This window comes from Micropterus salmoides, unplaced genomic scaffold (assembly GCF_014851395.1).
Source record: "Micropterus salmoides isolate LMB-PRFRI ecotype aquatic unplaced genomic scaffold, ASM1485139v1 Ms_hic_scaffold_548, whole genome shotgun sequence".
NCBI lineage: Eukaryota > Metazoa > Chordata > Actinopteri > Centrarchiformes > Centrarchidae > Micropterus > Micropterus salmoides.
In genome coordinates this window covers 16,505-33,887 of record NW_024044291.1, presented here as the reverse complement: position 1 = coordinate 33,887, position 17,383 = coordinate 16,505, and the positions used below count along the sequence as shown (strand labels likewise).

Genomic DNA, 17,383 nt, shown 5'->3' with positions numbered 1-17,383 from the left:
CACAAACCTAAGCGTATTTTTCAGCACGGCATGCACCTGCTGTGAGTTAGCTGACGATCATTGTAGACTGTCAACCAGATCCTCCTCTTACTCAATCTTAGCCAAAAGGCCGAGAAGCGATAACCCCCGCTGGTTGCTTCCAGCGCCCACCTCCCGGAGCAGTTCTCCCCCTGCCGTGGCGCAGTGGTTTCAACTGCGCATAACAACGGCTGAGTCTCAGCACCTCCTCCCGAGCGCGCCTCGTCGCACCGCTCAACCTTGCCGGGGGCGGCGTTTTATTTCCTTTTCACAAACGCACGAGGCTCGGCCACACGGCAGAGCCTGCCAAAAATAGTTTTAACTCATTGGCGTCCCTCTCCACGGAAGTCTTTAGTAAAAGGCGAAAGACTTGTACGTTATGAAGAGAAACCCGAGTAAGTACGGGCCCCTCCTCCAGAGCCGCCGACGAGCCTAGTCGTCCCGGCCACTACCCTCACGGTAAGCCTCACTCTGCCTCTCGAGTCCCAAGTACCAGGCCACGCCCGTTCCCCTACCCCTCCCCAGGTCATGGCAGGCTCTATCCAATCGGGCTGCGGAGAGACGAAGGCCTGGCTTTTGGACAGAGGCTACCGAACGACTCGGGCTCTTGTAGCCTCTCGATGACGAGTGAGAGAAAGGGAGGGGAAATGTGGCCGATCGCTTCTCGGCCTTTTGGCCAAGACTGCAATGGCCTCCTCTTTCTGGTTAAAACCTTTGCCGGTTTGGGGCTTCGTTTTGTGTCACCAGCTTTTCTGGGAGGAGATTCACCTCATTCCTTGTGAATAAAATTTCAACTTTGCCGTAGCTGAAAAACTTTTGCAACAAGGAATTCATTGGTCCCGAGGACTGCCTACCTGTCCTCTGCCGGACTGCCACCTTGACCAGACCAAAGACGAGAAGGTAAGTGTTTTATTCACCGATTTAGCAGTTGTAGCAGGTTTTCTTGCTTCATTTGAGGTGTTTTAGTTTCTTGTATCCTTTCTACGCTGCGGTTCCTCCACCGTGTTGGCCAACCGTGCCGGGCCTACGGAGGCGCCGCAGTGTCCCCTCCCCACCTTCTGAGAGGCTCTATCCAATCGGAGAAATGAAGGCCTGGCTTTTGGACACAGGCTACCGAGCATCCGAAATACTCGGGCTCTCGATGACGAGTGGGAGAAAGGGAGGGGAAGTGCAGGGCACATTTAACAGCCATGCCGGTCCCAAATATCCCCTCGTCGTCTGCCAATCATAAAGTGCAAATCTCGCTGCCTTCTTCGAGGCTTCAGCTGGCCGCCCCCCCTCGACTGGCGCCTTTTTCGGGCCGGCGTCCGGCAGAGCGACGAACCTCTGCGTTTGGGTCAGTATTTTGGTTTTACACAAGGCAGGAGAAGGGTGCACCGCCCCCGGAGGCACTGCAATACCGGGTCGATGCGTGGAGTGGACGGAGCAAGCCCCTCGTCTCAGCTCCCGGTGCTAAAAATCCATTTAATATGTTGCCCCCTTATAGGGGACATATCAGATATTAAACTGATAAGAACAGATTTTTTCTTTTGAGAAAAATTTTATTGACACTCAATTCAAACATGATTCATAATATGTCAATTCCAAGTTACCTTTTAAAATACAACATGTCAATAAATAGATAAATGTTCTCTGTAAAACAACATTTAAAAAAAGTGTTTAAAATGCATTACAGATAACGTCATAAATTAAAGGTATAAAATGGTTTTCAGCTTGTCCATGTCAGTGAGTGTCTGTTAAAAGTCTTCAAAGCGGAGTGCATTTGTTAAAATAAAACTCACAAAAAATAAATGGATAATAAAAGCTCTTCTCCAAGTCCACTGTTGTGCAGGAGTGTAGTGAGTCCCTATCAAAGGGGAACTCATTCAGCTCCCCCAAACAGATTTGGTCTCTCGGGATCTTGTGCAGGCGCTCAGAGGAGACCCTCACCCTGTAGCTCCTTCCCACCAACCTCACCCGGAGGGTCAGGCCGCCGCTGCCTTGAACTTTCCTTGTGTGGCTCCGGCTCCTCCGTCCGAATGGGCACAGAGGCGATTCTTCTTGTGGCTGTGTCCTAGGCCCGCCGCCTGCAGCTCTGGCCGTTTGGACCGTTGCTGCGGCCATCCGGATCACAGCCACGGGGGGGATCTGCATGTGCTTTCTTGCCAGCAAGTTTCTGGAGGTCCATATGGCGTCTTTGATGGCGGCTAGGGTGAGCCACTGTTTGGCAAATGTACGTGCTGGTATCTGATTTCCTTGGCTCACCCCGTACAGCACCAGCTGTGGTGTGAGGACCTCCCTTGCTGGCAAGTACGGGAATTGCAAGGAGCCGGCCGTTGCCCACTGTTCTACGGCAGCGCTGCACTCCCAGAGCAGATGCCTTACCGACTCAGGCGCGCCACAACCTGGTCGGGGGCAAGTTGAGTGCGCCGACATGCCCCGGGAGTGCATTACGGACCTGACTGGGAGGATCTCATGAGCCACCATCCATGACAGGTCCCGGAGTCTGTTTGGAAGAGCTGGATGGTTCACGTTGCGCCAAACTGTTGAGGGCTCGCCGAATGCAAGCCCGCGCACTGGACTCACTGGTTCCCGCTCCTGCACAACAGAAATGAGAGAGCGGTGAGTGGTTAAAACCTGCAACTCCTCCTGCTCAAGGTTAAAATGCCTTAAAAATGACTGGATAAAAGCATAGGCTGGTGGCAGGTTAAAAGACACTGGTACTTTGAGACTTGTGGGTAAGATCTTAAGTTTTCTGAGGTAGGACCCCATCCAGAACCGTGTCATTGCTGCGGTCTTGGGGTTTCTGGATGGGGCTGTGGCGGTTGCGATGTGTAGTGCTGTGTATCTGCTTCCTAGGAACAAGTGCAGGTCTGGCACTCCTTTTCCTCCTTTCTCCTTTGGCTTCTTCATCACGCTTCGTCTCAGTCTTTCCCACTTGGAGCCCCACAAAAAATAAAAGATGGCTCGTTCCAGGTCTAAGATCACTCTCCTAGGCGGGATAAAAACAGAACTGATGAGTAAAAGCAAAGGTAAAATCACTGCTTTGATGATTAAAACCTTTCCTTCTAAAGTCAGTCCTCTAAGTGTCCAGTACCCTAGTCTCTGCCTGACTTTCCCTACTATGTCTGCCCAATTGTTTTCCCCTCCCCCTCCCTATCAAACCTGATCCCAAGTATTTTTTGGTCAGTCTGGGTCACAGTCAGGGGGAGTCCTGTCGTCTCAGTCGCTGTCCACGGTCCATAAAAATGGGCTTGGGTCTTGCTTCTGTTCAGCTTTGACCCAGAGGCCTGTCCGAACCAGTCAGTCAAGTCCAGCGTCCTGTTGACAGATAAAAGGTCAGTGCATAAAATGTTGATGTCGTCCATATATAAAATACATTTTGTCTCGAGTCCCCCGCTCCCTGGGACTCCTACCCCATGGATTCGTTGGTCCCTTCTCAAGGTCTGTGCCAGTGGTTCTATACAGATAACGTAGAGGAGGGCAGATAACGGACAACCCTGACGGACACCGCAGTTTATATCCACTGCTCTTGTCAGATGCCCGTTAACAATGAATTTGCTGTTGATCTCCCGGTACAGCAGTCCCACCCAGGCTATAAACCTTCTCGGGAACCCCATTTTTTGCAGTACCTGGAAAAGGTACTGGTGCGAGACCCGATCAAAGGCTTTCTCAAAATCTAAATTCAGGACTACTAGCCGAATGTTTCTGTCTCTCGCGTAACAGATGGTATCTCGGATCAGTACGAGGCTGTCGGTGATCTTCCTCCCCGGGACGGCACAGGCTTGATCCGGGTGAATCAGATCTTCTAAAAACAAGGACATGCGTGAGGCTAAAAGTTTACTAAAAAGTTTACAGTCAAAATTTAAGAGTGTGATAGGTCTCCAATTTTTCAAGTCCGTCTTGTCTTTGTCTTTGTGAAGGAGAGTCACTATCCCTGCTCTAAAGCTGTCAGGAAGTCGGTCCATTTGTTCAAAATCCATAAAAACAGCAAGCAAGTCTGGTGCTAAAATGTCCCAAAATGTCAGATAAAATTCCAAGGGAAGCCCGTCTTCTCCCGGCGACTTCCCTGTCTTAAAAGATTTGATGCATTTGTTTAATTCCGGTATCGTAAAATCTTGGGTTAAAAGCACGTTGTCGTTTGTTGCTTGGTCAATGGATTTTAAAACTTCGGTCATGGTGTCCCCGTTAACAGTTTTGTATGCGTACAGTTCACGGTAAAAATGTTCGACAGTTTCTTTGATTTCCTCTGTTGTGTCAGCTGTGCACCCGTTTTCTTTTTTAAGTCTCAACATGGCCCCCCCTTTATTTACGATTTTCTTAAAAAAATATCTTGTGCACTTCTCTCCTTCCTCTATTTCCCTTTCCTTGCTTCTTAAAATCACACCTTTGCTATTAATTTCTGCTAAAACCGACATCTCTGTTTTAATTTGTTTTATCTCTTCATTAAAATCCATTCCATGTTGGATTAGTTTAAAATACCTCTGAAGCCGTTTCTGCAGTCCCAACATGCGTCTGTTGTCCCTCTTTTTCTTTCTTTTCCCTGCCTGTCTGTAAAACGTCTTTGTCTTTCCCTTCACCATTTCCCACCACTGTGCACGTGTATCGTAAAAGTCTTGAAGGGTCTGCCACTCTCGGTATTGCTCCCTGTACAGCCTAACTAGCTCCCTGTCTTCTAACAGGGAGCAATTGAGCTTCCACAGACCACTTCCTGCCGTCACACCGGAAGAGAGTGAAAGGGTGCAGGAAAGAATTGCGTGATCAGAAAAGAAAACAGGTTCCAATCTAGCATCGGTTGGTGGGCAATCACGTGATAAAATGTAGTCTATGCGAGAGGCTCGGGTGCCATCACTACTGAACCAGGTGAAGCCCTCCTCTCTGGGATGCATGGTTTTAAAACAGTCCACAAGTCTAAAATCACTGCATATGCTTTGAAGTAAAACTGAAGTCTTGTCCACTTTAAAATCGTCCCCTATTCTTCTCCTGTCGTTCCTGCTTAAAATACAATTAAAATCCCCCCCTACAACTAAAGGTGCCCTGCCTAGCATGTGGGGCTGCAGGTCTTCTAAAAGGTCATACCTGTCGTTCTTGTCATTAAAGCCATAAATATTTAAGACGTTAAAATCCTTCCCCATAAAAGTCAAGTGTGTTAAAAGTGCCCGACCATCTCTCACCACAGTGCTGCCCTTCACCAGACTAGAGGGTTTTTTATTAAAATGGCCACTCCATCATTTTTGTTTTCATTTGAGCCGCTCCATATCGACGTTTGTGGCCATAACTCCTCCCATTCTCTGTAGTGTTTTAAAAATGGTAGGCCGCATTCCTGTATTAAAAACACATCAGACTTAAAAGAGTTAAGAAAGGATAAAACAATCTGGGCTCTAACTCTCGACTTCACACTCCTCACATTGATAGTTGAGAAGGTGAGTGTCATGAGTATGGTTAAAATTTGCAGGTATGACATCTTAAAAGACTAAAAAAAAGGGGGATTTCAAATGTTTAAAAAACAGCAGTTAGTGGATTTCTTGTGAATGGAGCTCTTCCTTCATTCTCATGGGTGAGAGATGACGGGGTTGAGCTCCATTTCCCTTTCGGACTCTAGGAGTTGGCCTCTGACGCAGGGTGGCATTGAGCTTTGAGTCCTTAGGGGTTGATTGCAGAGCTATAGTTAAAAAAGAGACTTCATTAGGCGAATTGGAGGGGAAGACTCTGGGCTCCTCCACAGATGAACTGTCTGAGTAGCTCTCAGCTCTTCCCCTCTTTTCCGAGGCTCCAGGAGACTCAGAAGACAATTCTGAAATTAGTCTCTTGGCCGGCTGGGCATTGGGGAGGGGGACATCCTCGCTATCACTCTGTGACTGGCCAAATTTTTGTTCTGAGCCAGTCACTGAGCTAGCTCCGCCTTCTGCCTGCACTGCCACTGCTTCTCCCTGTTCTCCACTTGTGGGGCAGCTGCAGGCCCCTCCCCTTCTCCCGCCTCTACTGGTCCTTCTCCTCCAATCACAGGATTTGGCGGGAGATTTGAATTCTCCAGCCCAGCCTCTTCAATTAGCTCTCTAACTGCTTCGTCTTGTCCGCCATTTTGTGCCTTTGCTGCCTTTAATTTGTTGGCAAACGACTTAGGGCAATCTCTGAAGAGGTGGTTTGTTTCTCCACAAAGATTGCACTTTCTGCCATTGGTGCATTCCTCGAAAGTATGCCCAATTTCTCTACATTTACCACAAATGATCTGCTGGCACGCTTCTGCCAGGTGCCCATTCTCACCACACTTGCGGCAGAGTTTGGGCTGGCCCTGGTAATGAATGTAGCCCCTGTTGTTTCCCAGAACTATCATGGATGGCAGATGTTTCAGGCCCTGGAAGCCTTGAGGGTCTTGCCATTGTTGGATGGGGACCCTCCAAGCGCAATTCCAGATGCCATCCTCATCTCTCACTTTGGTAGCCTGGCCTTTAACAGTGCAAAATCTGCCCAGCCACAAACAAATGTCATCTGCATTCACAGTCTCATTGAACATTCTGACAATTACCGTTTTAGCGGCATTATCAGTCAGTTTCTCAACATTAAATGCAGTAAACTGGGGTTTTTCATTTTCGAAGCGTGTCCAGAAATCTCTGAACACGGCAGCAGAGACAAAACTCACATCGAAACCTTTTCCAAATGGCAGAGTCAAAATACAATTTATATCCTGCGGGGAGAATTTCAAAATGTTCTGGATCATTTTCCTTGAGAAGTCAGCCTTGACATAACAAGGGTTTTCCCATCTTTTTCTTTGAATGTAAATCTGACACTGTGGTGCCTCCTCATGCCGGCATGGTTGGCCGCCATGGTGGAGGCACCACAACGTAAAAGTGGTAAAAAGAAGCTAAAACACCTAAAACAGTCTAAAACCAAGTCAACTAAAATAAGGTAAAAGAATGCTCTAAAAAGAGCAATAAAATCTACTAAAAATGTTAGAAAGGTGAATAAAACACACTTACCTTGTCTTGTTTGGCCTGGTCGAGATGTTATTCCGGCAGAGTACAGGTAAGCAGTCCTCTGAACCAATGAATTCCTTTGTGTGAAACAATTTCAACTACAACAAAGTTGAAATTTTCTTCACAAGGAATAATGTGAGTATCCTCCCAAAAACCTGGTAACACTTCGCCACAAACAGGCAAAAGTTTTATCCAGACACAGGAGGCGATCGCAGTCTTAGCCAAAAGGCCGAGAAGCGATAACCCCCGCTGGTTGCTTCCAGCGCCCACCTCCCGGAGCAGTTCTCCCCCTGCCGTGGCGCAGTGGTTTCAACTGCGCATAACAACGGCTGAGTCTCAGCACCTCCTCCCGAGCGCGCCTCGTCGCACCGCTCAACCTTGCCGGGGGCGGCGTTTTATTTCCTTTTCACAAACGCACGAGGCTCGGCCACACGGCAGAGCCTGCCAAAAATAGTTTTAACTCATTGGCGTCCCTCTCCACGGAAGTCTTTAGTAAAAGGCGAAAGACTTGTACGTTATGAAGAGAAACCCGAGTAAGTACGGGCCCCTCCTCCAGAGCCGCCGACGAGCCTAGTCGTCCCGGCCACTACCCTCACGGTAAGCCTCACTCTGCCTCTCGAGTCCCAAGTACCAGGCCACGCCCGTTCCCCTACCCCTCCCCAGGTCATGGCAGGCTCTATCCAATCGGGCTGCGGAGAGACGAAGGCCTGGCTTTTGGACAGAGGCTACCGAACGACTCGGGCTCTTGTAGCCTCTCGATGACGAGTGAGAGAAAGGGAGGGGAAATGTGGCCGATCGCTTCTCGGCCTTTTGGCCAAGACTGCAATGGCCTCCTCTTTCTGGTTAAAACCTTTGCCGGTTTGGGGCTTCGTTTTGTGTCACCAGCTTTTCTGGGAGGAGATTCACCTCATTCCTTGTGAATAAAATTTCAACTTTGCCGTAGCTGAAAAACTTTTGCAACAAGGAATTCATTGGTCCCGAGGACTGCCTACCTGTCCTCTGCCGGACTGCCACCTTGACCAGACCAAAGACGAGAAGGTAAGTGTGTTTTATTCACCGATTTAGCAGTTGTAGCAGGTTTTCTTGCTTCATTTGAGGTGTTTTAGTTTCTTGTATCCTTTCTACGCTGCGGTTCCTCCACCGTGTTGGCCAACCGTGCCGGGCCTACGGAGGCGCCGCAGTGTCCCCTCCCCACCTTCTGAGAGGCTCTATCCAATCGGAGAAATGAAGGCCTGGCTTTTGGACACAGGCTACCGAGCATCCGAAATACTCGGGCTCTCGATGACGAGTGGGAGAAAGGGAGGGGAAGTGCAGGGCACATTTAACAGCCATGCCGGTCCCAAATATCCCCTCGTCGTCTGCCAATCATAAAGTGCAAATCTCGCTGCCTTCTTCGAGGCTTCAGCTGGCCGCCCCCCCTCGACTGGCGCCTTTTTCGGGCCGGCGTCCGGCAGAGCGACGAACCTCTGCGTTTGGGTCAGTATTTTGGTTTTACACAAGGCAGGAGAAGGGTGCACCGCCCCCGGAGGCACTGCAATACCGGGTCGATGCGTGGAGTGGACGGAGCAAGCCCCTCGTCTCAGCTCCCGGTGCTAAAAATCCATTTAATATGTTGCCCCCTTATAGGGGACATATCAGATATTAAACTGATAAGAACAGATACTACACTTGATCTTAGCCAAAAGGCCGAGAAGCGATAACCCCCGCTGGTTGCTTCCAGCGCCCACCTCCCGGAGCAGTTCTCCCCCTGCCGTGGCGCAGTGGTTTCAACTGCGCATAACAACGGCTGAGTCTCAGCACCTCCTCCCGAGCGCGCCTCGTCGCACCGCTCAACCTTGCCGGGGGCGGCGTTTTATTTCCTTTTCACAAACGCACGAGGCTCGGCCACACGGCAGAGCCTGCCAAAAATAGTTTTAACTCATTGGCGTCCCTCTCCACGGAAGTCTTTAGTAAAAGGCGAAAGACTTGTACGTTATGAAGAGAAACCCGAGTAAGTACGGGCCCCTCCTCCAGAGCCGCCGACGAGCCTAGTCGTCCCGGCCACTACCCTCACGGTAAGCCTCACTCTGCCTCTCGAGTCCCAAGTACCAGGCCACGCCCGTTCCCCTACCCCTCCCCAGGTCATGGCAGGCTCTATCCAATCGGGCTGCGGAGAGACGAAGGCCTGGCTTTTGGACAGAGGCTACCGAACGACTCGGGCTCTTGTAGCCTCTCGATGACGAGTGAGAGAAAGGGAGGGGAAATGTGGCCGATCGCTTCTCGGCCTTTTGGCCAAGACTGCAATGGCCTCCTCTTTCTGGTTAAAACCTTTGCCGGTTTGGGGCTTCGTTTTGTGTCACCAGCTTTTCTGGGAGGAGATTCACCTCATTCCTTGTGAATAAAATTTCAACTTTGCCGTAGCTGAAAAACTTTTGCAACAAGGAATTCATTGGTCCCGAGGACTGCCTACCTGTCCTCTGCCGGACTGCCACCTTGACCAGACCAAAGACGAGAAGGTAAGTGTGTTTTATTCACCGATTTAGCAGTTGTAGCAGGTTTTCTTGCTTCATTTGAGGTGTTTTAGTTTCTTGTATCCTTTCTACGCTGCGGTTCCTCCACCGTGTTGGCCAACCGTGCCGGGCCTACGGAGGCGCCGCAGTGTCCCCTCCCCACCTTCTGAGAGGCTCTATCCAATCGGAGAAATGAAGGCCTGGCTTTTGGACACAGGCTACCGAGCATCCGAAATACTCGGGCTCTCGATGACGAGTGGGAGAAAGGGAGGGGAAGTGCAGGGCACATTTAACAGCCATGCCGGTCCCAAATATCCCCTCGTCGTCTGCCAATCATAAAGTGCAAATCTCGCTGCCTTCTTCGAGGCTTCAGCTGGCCGCCCCCCTCGACTGGCGCCTTTTTCGGGCCGGCGTCCGGCAGAGCGACGAACCTCTGCGTTTGGGTCAGTATTTTGGTTTTACACAAGGCAGGAGAAGGGTGCACCGCCCCCGGAGGCACTGCAATACCGGGTCGATGCGTGGAGTGGACGGAGCAAGCCCCTCGTCTCAGCTCCCGGTGCTAAAAATCCATTTAATATGTTGCCCCCTTATAGGGGACATATCAGATATTAAACTGATAAGAACAGATTTTTTTCTTTTGAGAAAAATTTTATTGACACTCAATTCAAACATGATTCATAATATGTCAATTCCAAGTTACCCTTTTAAAATACAACACGTCAATAAATAGATAAATGTTCTCTGTAAAACAACATTTAAAAAAAGTGTTTAAAATGCATTACAGATAACGTCATAAATTAAAGGTATAAAATGGTTTTCAGCTTGTCCATGTCAGTGAGTGTCTGTTAAAAGTCTTCAAAGCGGAGTGCATTTGTTAAAATAAAACTCACAAAAAATAAATGGATAATAAAAGCTCTTCTCCAAGTCCACTGTTGTGCAGGAGTGTAGTGAGTCCCTATCAAAGGGGAACTCATTCAGCTCCCCCAAACAGATTTGGACTCTCGGGATCTTGTGCAGGCGCTCAGAGGAGACCCTCACCCTGTAGCTCCTTCCCACCAACCTCACCCGGAGGGTCAGGCCGCCGCTGCCTTGAACTTTCCTTGTGTGGCTCCGGCTCCTCCGTCCGAATGGGCACAGAGGCGATTCTTCTTTGTGGCTGTGTCCTAGGCCCGCCGCCTGCAGCTCTGGCCGTTTGGACCGTTGCTGCGGCCATCCGGATCACAGCCACGGGGGGGATCTGCATGTGCTTTCTTGCCAGCAAGTTTCTGGAGGTCCATATGGCGTCTTTGATGGCGGCTAGGGTGAGCCACTGTTTGGCAAATGTACGTGCTGGTATCTGATTTCCTTGGCTCACCCCGTACAGCACCAGCTGTGGTGTGAGGACCTCCCTTGCTGGCAAGTACGGGAATTGCAAGGAGCCGGCCGTTGCCCACTGTTCTACGGCAGCGCTGCACTCCCAGAGCAGATGCCTTACCGACTCAGGCGCGCCACAACCTGGTCGGGGGCAAGTTGAGTGCGCCGACATGCCCCGGGAGTGCATTACGGACCTGACTGGGAGGATCTCATGAGCCACCATCCATGACAGGTCCCGGAGTCTGTTTGGAAGAGCTGGATGGTTCACGTTGCGCCAAACTGTTGAGGGCTCGCCGAATGCAAGCCCGCGCACTGGACTCACTGGTTCCCGCTCCTGCACAACAGAAATGAGAGAGCGGTGAGTGGTTAAAACCTGCAACTCCTCCTGCTCAAGGTTAAAATGCCTTAAAAATGACTGGATAAAAGCATAGGCTGGTGGCAGGTTAAAAGACACTGGTACTTTGAGACTTGTGGGTAAGATCTTAAGTTTTCTGAGGTAGGACCCCATCCAGAACCGTGTCATTGCTGCGGTCTTGGGGTTTCTGGATGGGGCTGTGGCGGTTGCGATGTGTAGTGCTGTGTATCTGCTTCCTAGGAACAAGTGCAGGTCTGGCACTCCTTTTCCTCCTTTCTCCTTTGGCTTCTTCATCACGCTTCGTCTCAGTCTTTCCCACTTGGAGCCCCACAAAAAATAAAAGATGGCTCGTTCCAGGTCTAAGATCACTCTCCTAGGCGGGATAAAAACAGAACTGATGAGTAAAAGCAAAGGTAAAATCACTGCTTTGATGATTAAAACCTTTCCTTCTAAAGTCAGTCCTCTAAGTGTCCAGTACCCTAGTCTCTGCCTGACTTTCCCTACTATGTCTGCCCAATTGTTTTCCCCTCCCCCTCCCTATCAAACCTGATCCCAAGTATTTTTTGGTCAGTCTGGGTCACAGTCAGGGGGAGTCCTGTCGTCTCAGTCGCTGTCCACGGTCCATAAAAATGGGCTTGGGTCTTGCTTCTGTTCAGCTTTGACCCAGAGGCCTGTCCGAACCAGTCAGTCAAGTCCAGCGTCCTGTTGACAGATAAAAGGTCAGTGCATAAAATGTTGATGTCGTCCATATATAAAATACATTTTGTCTCGAGTCCCCCGCTCCCTGGGACTCCTACCCCATGGATTCGTTGGTCCCTTCTCAAGGTCTGTGCCAGTGGTTCTATACAGATAACGTAGAGGAGGGCAGATAACGGACAACCCTGACGGACACCGCAGTTTATATCCACTGCTCTTGTCAGATGCCCGTTAACAATGAATTTGCTGTTGATCTCCCGGTACAGCAGTCCCACCCAGGCTATAAACCTTCTCGGGAACCCCATTTTTTGCAGTACCTGGAAAAGGTACTGGTGCGAGACCCGATCAAAGGCTTTCTCAAAATCTAAATTCAGGACTACTAGCCGAATGTTTCTGTCTCTCGCGTAACAGATGGTATCTCGGATCAGTACGAGGCTGTCGGTGATCTTCCTCCCCGGGACGGCACAGGCTTGATCCGGGTGAATCAGATCTTCTAAAAACAAGGACATGCGTGAGGCTAAAAGTTTACTAAAAAGTTTACAGTCAAAATTTAAGAGTGTGATAGGTCTCCAATTTTTCAAGTCCGTCTTGTCTTTGTCTTTGTGAAGGAGAGTCACTATCCCTGCTCTAAAGCTGTCAGGAAGTCGGTCCATTTGTTCAAAATCCATAAAAACAGCAAGCAAGTCTGGTGCTAAAATGTCCCAAAATGTCAGATAAAATTCCAAGGGAAGCCCGTCTTCTCCCGGCGACTTCCCTGTCTTAAAAGATTTGATGCATTTGTTTAATTCCGGTATCGTAAAATCTTGGGTTAAAAGCACGTTGTCGTTTGTTGCTTGGTCAATGGATTTTAAAACTTCGGTCATGGTGTCCCCGTTAACAGTTTTGTATGCGTACAGTTCACGGTAAAAATGTTCGACAGTTTCTTTGATTTCCTCTGTTGTGTCAGCTGTGCACCCGTTTTCTTTTTTAAGTCTCAACATGGCCCCCCCTTTATTTACGATTTTCTTAAAAAAATATCTTGTGCACTTCTCTCCTTCCTCTATTTCCCTTTCCTTGCTTCTTAAAATCACACCTTTGCTATTAATTTCTGCTAAAACCGACATCTCTGTTTTAATTTGTTTTATCTCTTCATTAAAATCCATTCCATGTTGGATTAGTTTAAAATACCTCTGAAGCCGTTTCTGCAGTCCCAACATGCGTCTGTTGTCCCTCTTTTTCTTTCTTTTCCCTGCCTGTCTGTAAAACGTCTTTGTCTTTCCCTTCACCATTTCCCACCACTGTGCACGTGTATCGTAAAAGTCTTGAAGGGTCTGCCACTCTCGGTATTGCTCCCTGTACAGCCTAACTAGCTCCCTGTCTTCTAACAGGGAGCAATTGAGCTTCCACAGACCACTTCCTGCCGTCACACCGGAAGAGAGTGAAAGGGTGCAGGAAAGAATTGCGTGATCAGAAAAGAAAACAGGTTCCAATCTAGCATCGGTTGGTGGGCAATCACGTGATAAAATGTAGTCTATGCGAGAGGCTCGGGTGCCATCACTACTGAACCAGGTGAAGCCCTCCTCTCTGGGATGCATGGTTTTAAAACAGTCCACAAGTCTAAAATCACTGCATATGCTTTGAAGTAAAACTGAAGTCTTGTCCACTTTAAAATCGTCCCCTATTCTTCTCCTGTCGTTCCTGCTTAAAATACAATTAAAATCCCCCCCTACAACTAAAGGTGCCCTGCCTAGCATGTGGGGCTGCAGGTCTTCTAAAAGGTCATACCTGTCGTTCTTGTCATTAAAGCCATAAATATTTAAGACGTTAAAATCCTTCCCCATAAAAGTCAAGTGTGTTAAAAGTGCCCGACCATCTCTCACCACAGTGCTGCCCTTCACCAGACTAGAGGGTTTTTTATTAAAATGGCCACTCCATCATTTTTGTTTTCATTTGAGCCGCTCCATATCGACGTTTGTGGCCATAACTCCTCCCATTCTCTGTAGTGTTTTAAAAATGGTAGGCCGCATTCCTGTATTAAAAACACGTCAGACTTAAAAGAGTTAAGAAAGGATAAAACAATCTGGGCTCTAACTCTCGACTTCACACTCCTCACATTGATAGTTGAGAAGGTGAGTGTCATGAGTATGGTTAAAATTTGCAGGTATGACATCTTAAAAGACTAAAAAAAAGGGGGATTTCAAATGTTTAAAAAACAGCAGTTAGTGGATTTCTTGTGAATGGAGCTCTTCCTTCATTCTCATGGGTGAGAGATGACGGGGTTGAGCTCCATTTCCCTTTCGGACTCTAGGAGTTGGCCTCTGACGCAGGGTGCATTGAGCTTTGAGTCCTTAGGGGTTGATTGCAGAGCTATAGTTAAAAAAGAGACTTCATTAGGCGAATTGGAGGGGAAGACTCTGGGCTCCTCCACAGATGAACTGTCTGAGTAGCTCTCAGCTCTTCCCCTCTTTTCCGAGGCTCCAGGAGACTCAGAAGACAATTCTGAAATTAGTCTCTTGGCCGGCTGGGCATTGGGGAGGGGGACATCCTCGCTATCACTCTGTGACTGGCCAAATTTTTGTTCTGAGCCAGTCACTGAGCTAGCTCCGCCTTCTGCCTGCACTGCCACTGCTTCTCCCTGTTCTCCACTTGTGGGGCAGCTGCAGGCCCCTCCCCTTCTCCCGCCTCTACTGGTCCTTCTCCTCCAATCACAGGATTTGGCGGGAGATTTGAATTCTCCAGCCCAGCCTCTTCAATTAGCTCTCTAACTGCTTCGTCTTGTCCGCCATTTTGTGCCTTTGCTGCCTTTAATTTGTTGGCAAACGACTTAGGGCAATCTCTGAAGAGGTGGTTTGTTTCTCCACAAAGATTGCACTTTCTGCCATTGGTGCATTCCTCGAAAGTATGCCCAATTTCTCTACATTTACCACAAATGATCTGCTGGCACGCTTCTGCCAGGTGCCCATTCTCACCACACTTGCGGCAGAGTTTGGGCTGGCCCTGGTAATGAATGTAGCCCCTGTTGTTTCCCAGAACTATCATGGATGGCAGATGTTTCAGGCCCTGGAAGCCTTGAGGGTCTTGCCATTGTTGGATGGGGACCCTCCAAGCGCAATTCCAGATGCCATCCTCATCTCTCACTTTGGTAGCCTGGCCTTTAACAGTGCAAAATCTGCCCAGCCACAAACAAATGTCATCTGCATTCACAGTCTCATTGAACATTCTGACAATTACCGTTTTAGCGGCATTATCAGTCAGTTTCTCAACATTAAATGCAGTAAACTGGGGTTTTTCATTTTCGAAGCGTGTCCAGAAATCTCTGAACACGGCAGCAGAGACAAAACTCACATCGAAACCTTTTCCAAATGGCAGAGTCAAAATACAATTTATATCCTGCGGGGAGAATTTCAAAATGTTCTGGATCATTTTCCTTGAGAAGTCAGCCTTGACATAACAAGGGTTTTCCCATCTTTTTCTTTGAATGTAAATCTGACACTGTGGTGCCTCCTCATGCCGGCATGGTTGGCCGCCATGGTGGAGGCACCACAACGTAAAAGTGGTAAAAAGAAGCTAAAACACCTAAAACAGTCTAAAACCAAGTCAACTAAAATAAGGTAAAAGAATGCTCTAAAAAGAGCAATAAAATCTACTAAAAATGTTAGAAAGGTGAATAAAACACACTTACCTTGTCTTGTTTGGCCTGGTCGAGATGTTATTCCGGCAGAGTACAGGTAAGCAGTCCTCTGAACCAATGAATTCCTTTGTGTGAAACAATTTCAACTACAACAAAGTTGAAATTTTCTTCACAAGGAATAATGTGAGTATCCTCCCAAAAACCTGGTAACACTTCGCCACAAACAGGCAAAAGTTTTATCCAGACACAGGAGGCGATCGCAGTCTTAGCCAAAAGGCCGAGAAGCGATAACCCCCGCTGGTTGCTTCCAGCGCCCACCTCCCGGAGCAGTTCTCCCCCTGCCGTGGCGCAGTGGTTTCAACTGCGCATAACAACGGCTGAGTCTCAGCACCTCCTCCCGAGCGCGCCTCGTCGCACCGCTCAACCTTGCCGGGGGCGGCGTTTTATTTCCTTTTCACAAACGCACGAGGCTCGGCCACACGGCAGAGCCTGCCAAAAATAGTTTTAACTCATTGGCGTCCCTCTCCACGGAAGTCTTTAGTAAAAGGCGAAAGACTTGTACGTTATGAAGAGAAACCCGAGTAAGTACGGGCCCCTCCTCCAGAGCCGCCGACGAGCCTAGTCGTCCCGGCCACTACCCTCACGGTAAGCCTCACTCTGCCTCTCGAGTCCCAAGTACCAGGCCACGCCCGTTCCCCTACCCCTCCCCAGGTCATGGCAGGCTCTATCCAATCGGGCTGCGGAGAGACGAAGGCCTGGCTTTTGGACAGAGGCTACCGAACGACTCGGGCTCTTGTAGCCTCTCGATGACGAGTGAGAGAAAGGGAGGGGAAATGTGGCCGATCGCTTCTCGGCCTTTTGGCCAAGACTGCAATGGCCTCCTCTTTCTGGTTAAAACCTTTGCCGGTTTGGGGCTTCGTTTTGTGTCACCAGCTTTTCTGGGAGGAGATTCACCTCATTCCTTGTGAATAAAATTTCAACTTTGCCGTAGCTGAAAAACTTTTGCAACAAGGAATTCATTGGTCCCGAGGACTGCCTACCTGTCCTCTGCCGGACTGCCACCTTGACCAGACCAAAGACGAGAAGGTAAGTGTGTTTTATTCACCGATTTAGCAGTTGTAGCAGGTTTTCTTGCTTCATTTGAGGTGTTTTAGTTTCTTGTATCCTTTCTACGCTGCGGTTCCTCCACCGTGTTGGCCAACCGTGCCGGGCCTACGGAGGCGCCGCAGTGTCCCCTCCCCACCTTCTGAGAGGCTCTATCCAATCGGAGAAATGAAGGCCTGGCTTTTGGACACAGGCTACCGAGCATCCGAAATACTCGGGCTCTCGATGACGAGTGGGAGAAAGGGAGGGGAAGTGCAGGGCACATTTAACAGCCATGCCGGTCCCAAATATCCCCTCGTCGTCTGCCAATCATAAAGTGCAAATCTCGCTGCCTTCTTCGAGGCTTCAGCTGGCCGCCCCCCCTCGACTGGCGCCTTTTTCGGGCCGGCGTCCGGCAGAGCGACGAACCTCTGCGTTTGGGTCAGTATTTTGGTTTTACACAAGGCAGGAGAAGGGTGCACCGCCCCCGGAGGCACTGCAATACCGGGTCGATGCGTGGAGTGGACGGAGCAAGCCCCTCGTCTCAGCTCCCGGTGCTAAAAATCCATTTAATATGTTGCCCCCTTATAGGGGACATATCAGATATTAAACTGATAAGAACAGATACTACACTTGATCTTAGCCAAAAGGCCGAGAAGCGATAACCCCCGCTGGTTGCTTCCAGCGCCCACCTCCCGGAGCAGTTCTCCCCCTGCCGTGGCGCAGTGGTTTCAACTGCGCATAACAACGGCTGAGTCTCAGCACCTCCTCCCGAGCGCGCCTCGTCGCACCGCTCAACCTTGCCGGGGGCGGCGTTTTATTTCCT

At 49.3% G+C, this 17,383-nt stretch overlaps 6 non-coding genes and 2 pseudogenes across 6 annotated transcripts; all 8 read right to left on the bottom strand.

Moving 5' to 3' along the window:
* Nucleotides 1-304: 304 nt before the first annotated feature.
* On the bottom strand, nucleotides 305-417 carry LOC119889590. Its single transcript, XR_005442117.1, has one exon. It is a non-coding gene; the product is annotated as a U5 spliceosomal RNA (small nuclear RNA).
* A 967-nt stretch (nucleotides 418-1,384) lies between these two features.
* LOC119889576 lies at nucleotides 1,385-1,559 on the bottom strand (annotated as a pseudogene).
* Nucleotides 1,560-7,395: 5,836 nt separating this feature from the next.
* Nucleotides 7,396-7,508, bottom strand: LOC119889588. The gene has a single exon (XR_005442116.1). It is a non-coding gene; the product is annotated as a U5 spliceosomal RNA (small nuclear RNA).
* Nucleotides 7,509-8,477: 969 nt separating this feature from the next.
* On the bottom strand, nucleotides 8,478-8,669 carry LOC119889570. The gene has a single exon (XR_005442102.1). It is a non-coding gene; the product is annotated as a U2 spliceosomal RNA (small nuclear RNA).
* Nucleotides 8,670-8,852: 183 nt separating this feature from the next.
* LOC119889587 lies at nucleotides 8,853-8,965 on the bottom strand. The gene has a single exon (XR_005442115.1). It is a non-coding gene; the product is annotated as a U5 spliceosomal RNA (small nuclear RNA).
* Nucleotides 8,966-9,933: 968 nt separating this feature from the next.
* Nucleotides 9,934-10,113, bottom strand: LOC119889575 (annotated as a pseudogene).
* Nucleotides 10,114-15,946: 5,833 nt separating this feature from the next.
* LOC119889586 lies at nucleotides 15,947-16,059 on the bottom strand. The gene has a single exon (XR_005442114.1). It is a non-coding gene; the product is annotated as a U5 spliceosomal RNA (small nuclear RNA).
* Nucleotides 16,060-17,028: 969 nt separating this feature from the next.
* LOC119889593 lies at nucleotides 17,029-17,220 on the bottom strand. The gene has a single exon (XR_005442120.1). It is a non-coding gene; the product is annotated as a U2 spliceosomal RNA (small nuclear RNA).
* Nucleotides 17,221-17,383: the final 163 nt, after the last annotated feature.